The sequence below is a fragment of the Myzus persicae genome, unplaced genomic scaffold (genome assembly GCF_001856785.1).
Source record: "Myzus persicae strain clone G006 unplaced genomic scaffold, MPER_G0061.0, whole genome shotgun sequence".
Classification (NCBI taxonomy): domain Eukaryota; kingdom Metazoa; phylum Arthropoda; class Insecta; order Hemiptera; family Aphididae; genus Myzus; species Myzus persicae.
In genome coordinates this window covers 10,655-17,430 of record NW_019104218.1, presented here as the reverse complement: position 1 = coordinate 17,430, position 6,776 = coordinate 10,655, and positions in this window count along the sequence as shown.

Below are 6,776 nucleotides of genomic sequence, written 5' to 3'. Positions count from 1 at the left end.
GTGTTGCCATGACGCGTAACCATGAAGCTCTTGGAGTAGACCAAAGTAGGCTAGAGTGAGAGGGTGGGGTTTAACGCTCGGCACTGTCGCCTATGAAGTAAGTATTCACTTCAAATCAAGAGGAAAAAAAACGGAGCGAAAAAATCACTGTCAAGACTAGGACTGCCAGCACTGAGCACATTATTATTATTACCTACCTACCTAAGCATCATACCGGCCGTATTATCTTTATGTATATAATATGTAACCACTGACATATAATATACATAGTACGTTCATAATATATATATATATATATATTATATAGACCGCGGTACTCGAAATAATTGACTCGTCGCGTTTGCGACAAAAGGTGTAGTGTGTGTGTAGCTATACATCTACCTGCCTCCATTGCACCACCTCCGTGAGAGGATATAACAACATGGCCCGTATAAGGGATAAGCACGCGACGACCGACGGGCCGTTAATAATCCTTTGAAACGTTCGACAAACTTAGTCGGTGGTGAATTTAACGACCTGTGAACTCTTAACGGCGTCACGGTCTCCGTCCGCAACCGTCGTCGTCACATTATTATTACATAATACAACTCACCCACGCACGCACACCCGACGATGGCAGTTTGTCAGCCTCGGTGGGTTAGGCTGGGTGGTGGGTTTCGAGGGGGCGGCGCCCGATTCATTGTGTCCGGCGATAATTGCTCCACGATTCAAACCGGCGAGAAATCTAGTCCGCGATACCAGACCGAATCATCAATTAATTAAACGACGAGAGAGTATCGCTGATATTATTGTAATAATATGCACGTGTGTGTTTAGCGACGATTTGGCAGGTCTGACTGTAATGGTTAAATCTTTTGTTTTTTTTTTTGCAAATTTATATCAATCGTGCGAAAATTATAGTATAAAATCAGTTTCTCTCTGCATACTTAATTAAAACTAAAAAAAAAAAAAATTGTTTTGAGTAAATTTAAATTCACAGGTAAAATCTGTTGCCTGCGACTGTTATGCTCGATTAAAGTATAGGGAATACAAGTACGTGATATGGGTGTATTATATTATTATTTTTATGTCAGTAAGCGAAATCTGAGCGTCTGTTTTATTTTTCAATAACACCACTCTCGAGGTTGATATTATAGTTTATGTCTTGAGCAGTTGAGCTATAATTTTATTCTTTTTTTCAAATTTAATATTAGGATATCCGTCAAGTTGTATTTTTAGTGCAAAGGAATTAATGCAATGTAGTAAAATAAATTAGTATCTACTTACAATGTCAATTTATATAAAATGTTTACCTCCTAATAAACACAATTCGAACAGATTTACTAATTCTGATATATATGTATATATATATATATATATTACGTGTTCTCACTGTGTAATATTATTTAAGTATGAACACTATGAACCTTGCATTTATTAAATAAAATGTGTGGCTAATATATAATAATGTATAAATAAATATTTTTAAACGATTTTTAGTTGGTCTATAAAGTATTTGTACGTGCATGTAGTTAGGGGGAAAAAATGTACATTATCTCGTCGAGTCAAATCGAATTATTTTTAAAAAATGTTAGAAATATCAATATATTTTAATTTATTATAGATTAAAGCACCTACTAAATAATGTGTGCTGAATATTTGAGCTGTAGATTGTCTCATAGTAAAATACGTTTGAACTTTGAGCATAAAAAACACTGATATTATAATAAATGTTAAAAAAAATTATAACATTTAAAACAACTTTGGTGTTACAATTTTTATGTTTGAGACTTACGCAGTTTTTGGCGTGTGGCCATCGATATATAAACTATTATCTAATACAACGTTTTACATGAACGTTATAAACGTCTAACGTTCATCTTGATAATAATATATTATAATGATTTTCCACCACACGTATATGTAAAATAAAATATGTAGGCATAATTTGAAAAGCCCACCACTATTCGTTTTCTCCACTTGTCAACCCTTACTTCAAGGGCAGATTGTTTGACTGATATAGTCCTATTCATTGCATTGCAGGAAATTTCAGAGCTGCAAGTTTCAGGAGTCCGTGTAAACATGGTGAATAATTACAGAAAACAAGTTTGGACATCAGAAAATAAAAAAACTCGATATAATATAATGTTTTAAGTACTATGAAACCTATAAAACAGCTTTTTTATACGACTTTTGTGTTTGTGTTTTACCCGGTTTTTGGCGTGTTGCCCAACACTATATTATTATCTAATATGACGTATATTACATGAACGTTATAAACGTCTAACGTTTATCATGATATATAATTCGGAGTCCATGTAGATACAGTGAATTATTAGAGAAAAACAAGTTTGGATATAAAAAAATAAAAAAACCTAATACATTTTTTAAAAATAAATATTTAAAAATATATAATATATTATGAAAATAATACATAATGACTACCCGCAGGCACCAAAAAAAAATTAAAATTAAAAAAAGGTAGGTTTATTTTCAACGGCACACCACTACAACCATATTCGTTTTTGCCACGTATCAACACTTATTTAAAGAGTGGATTCCTCAACTGATAACGTCCCATCCGTTGCAATAGAATTTTCAGAGGGCATTCCGAGTCCATTTAAAATATATATTTAGCGACCTAGCAGTTACGCGGGCGCGTTGCTCGGTAACGTACATATTAATAAATAATTAATACGTGGTTAAAATGTTTTGGATTTCCCACGACGATAAAGTGGACTTCTCGCGTTCGTTTTTTATTCATGTCGTATTGTAATATGCAGCTGCGTGTGTGATTGAAAGATTGGAAATCAACCGTGGAAATTCTTTTTTGTCCAGTATGCACTATACGGGTAGGTATTAATAGTACGAGTACACAAATAAAATGTTTGGTAGAATTCTGGGCAATCCATTCTTATCCAAAAGTTTTTCGCACCCATCTAAAAACGATTATAAAAATGATTTTATTATTTTGCTCTGCAAATGTATTTCTATAGAAAAGCACTTAAAATATTTTCTCGGCAAAAATAATAAACATAATAAACTCCAAATTTTCGTGAAACGCATTATATACTTACCGGCTACCTGCCTGCCATTATTTCAATAATAAATAATAACAAAAGATACATATTATTAAGAACTATCAAGGTATATGATCGGCGTATCTATGTAATATATTTTATAATGATTATTACGATAGATGCAAACAAATAATGCAAAGTACCTATTGTTGAAATGATGACAAATATGAAACTCTCATCGTCATCAGGTTTTTATTTTTAAATATCAGTCCTCGCCATTGTTAGGTTGTGGGAGGGGGGGGGGGGGCTCTAATAATTTAATTTAATTGGATGCATTGTATTTGATTTGGTCATCTGGCCGATCCATTCGAATCGTTGCCACCGAGTTTTCGACATATAATATATTATGGTACCTATTGAAGTCGGTGGTAATTGGTTACGTTTGATCTCTGAGCGAACGACTAATATAATACCGACGGATAGCGATTTTATACCGCGTTGCATACCTCGTGTACATTTCACATACTAAACTTGATTGGTTAACGTAAATGTAAAGCATCCATTCGTGAAAAAAATTAACGTTTCCATACAAATCGAAAACCAAATGAACCAATGCGATTGCATCGCGCCGTTGGAATTTCGAATACCTACTATGTACATAATAAATATAATTCCACGTATATTATGCATGTGATGATGTAATTGTTTGGATATACCCGATCAATATATAATGATATTATTCAAGAATCGATGATGAGATAGGATTCGGTTACCTATCATAAACCGTGTTGCGTGAACATGTATCATAGAAATATGTGTAGATATTTCATAGGTGGGTACGCTATATCTTCCCATATGTAGTATTTGCACTCCTGGCGAATAAAAGTGACTGTAAAATATGTGTTTTTTGTGTTTCAGTAGGTGTATTAATAGTTATCTCTAAGATAGTGAAATTAAATGAAATTAGGCTAGGCTGCATTATTTCGACTACTTGCCGTGTGGCATACTAAGCGGGCAACAAATAAAAACTTAAAAAAAACATTCATATTCTTAAAATCACATTCATCGTTCCGCTCAGAATCTTAAATCCAGTTAAACCAAGTTATCAAAATATGTTAAATTTTATGTATAAACAGCCCTCCCCAAAGACGAATTTCCGAAGGCCTTTATAACCATAAGCAGCTGCAATAAATGAAGCTAGATACCGAAAACGCGCATAAAATATTTACGTTCATGAGAGTATTGAAATGATAAATAAACAGAAATGTGAGTTTTGAGTGGCACTTTATTTCGTTAGAATATACGCTCATATATAGTGGAGTAGCCTGCAGAATCTAAGTATATCTGAAAATATGGTGTCTTCACTCTTCAGAGAACTTAAATCTTCCAAAATTCAGATCTGAATAAATGCGTTTATGTAAAATATTAAACAATAGTGAGCATGCCTCCATATTAATAAATATTTTTTTTGTCAGTGTATAAATGAAATAAAACTAAATAAACTATACAAGCAAATATCAATATAAAGAATAGATTTATATGTTCAATAAGTTCCTTTGAAGTGTGGAGGTTTGTGGATTCACGTTGAAGTATTTTGATGAAATGAGTTGCCGACAGCCATTTTCTGATGAGCTTAATGATGGTGACTGGATCGGGGCTTAACGTTTCTGCTAGGTGATCGGAAGTTTGAAGATTTCCATGAAGTGAACTCTGCATTCGGTAAGAATATGTTTGACAGTTAGGGACACCCCACAACATGTGCATAAAGGGGAGGGGGTCGTCTTTCTTCATTAAGTAAACATGTGTGTCCGACTCTGTTATAAATTACTATTTTGTTGTATATTGTTTACGTTCGGCGAACAGCTACTTAATTTATAGTGTTCGTATTTTTGAGTTTTTGTTTCATTTTTTTACACATAATTCATCGATCTAAATCACCGGAATCACTGTTTGATATATATACGTAGAAACCTAATAAATTGCATAGACGAAGCCGAAGTCAAGCAGATAAATTAATAAGCATTAACTTTAGTAAATCATTGTACAAAATATCTATTTATAAACGCAATGCGTGTAATGGTAAATTTAACGTAATCACCGGCTTACCCGGCCACGCAGTCGATGCCATAAAACAATAATCATAATAATAAAAAAGAATATATTGATCCATTAAATAATAAAGGCAATATATAGTTACGTAAGACATCAAAATATCGAGTCTGTTCCGTATTCGCGTGTGAAAAGGAATGTAAAACTTAAAAATATATTTTATATTTCATTTGATCGTCGGTAAGGAGTTTTGTTAAAAAAATATTTTCCAAGTAGATTTCGTATTTTCGACTATTGCATTTCATCATCAATAATGTACTTACAATTTCCGCACTATGTATAGGACAACGTTGATAATTAAATACTGCAAGCGATGCAAGATAGGTACTATACTATAAATTTGGAACCGTTGAATTTCGTTGAAGTGTGCAGATAATATTACAATGCGTTGAAAATGTTTAACATAAATTGAGGATTACGAATTCCGACCCAATTACCATATTAATGGAATATTTTTTTTTTGCCTCGTCTGCAGTCGTGTGATGGTGCTGCTCGATTTGAATAATATAATATATCCTATATGTATAGAAATTCCGAAATACCTTTGTGTTCACCGGAATTACAATTATTCGGGTGAATCATTTTTTTGAAACTATTTAATTCCGACATCCGGTATAATAGTGGAGGGGTAGGTAAGGGTAGGCACGCAAATATGCGTACCCGCACCGCGATTGTTCAGCTCATCCCAAGCATTCCGTTTAGTTAGCTACTCATTTAATATATTTGTATTGATTCCAGCTGAAAATTATTATACTACTTACATGTAATATGATGTGGTATTGTATATAAGGTCATCGCGAATACATCGATTGATTATTATGGAGTGAATATTTTAAGTTATCAAATGCTGTAATGAAGTCATTGTAGATTGGCATTTTAAATGCTATAAAAAAAATGAATAAATAATAATTTTAAATTATAATATTTTGTTTTTATTTAATATATTTATTTTTTTCAGCATAATATCACATGGATCCACAAGTCCTTTTCCACCATCCTTTCAAATAATTATTAACATTTTAGAAAACACAATGTTGTGTTGTGCTGAGTTGTAATTGGTTAGGTATAGATAGTTTTAAATAAAATAATAAGAAAATAGTATGATGAGATATAATAATATATCATAAATTCATAACTATAAATAATAATGCTTACATTTTAAATAATATTACAATAATTAACCTAGTGTCTATTATATGAGTATCTGCGACATCATCTTGATGTAAGAGTAACGACAGTTCATATTTCAATAACAATAAAACAATAAAATCGACTATATTATAATTTATCTGCAACTGATACTTTTGATCAGTTGTACATTTTCTGTATCGAATGATTTATTATTTATAAGGTTACACAAATAAAAAGTATAAAAATAATATTTGTATCCCTATGGCCTACGTTGCTCAGGTTAATTTAATCAATAAAGAAAAAAAATACAAAGTATATGTCATCCGGAATCATTATCGTTCCTTAAAATATGTAAAGTGAGAACATTTCCATTCCAATACTGATGTTTGATGATATTAAAAATTAAAATATACACTTACTACAGTTATATTTACGATGTATATTGAATATAAATTCATAAAAAAATAATGTTAGCCATTCCTGTTGTTACGTCCGTCCAGATTAGCTAAAATACAATATTATAATGGATTAGGGTTT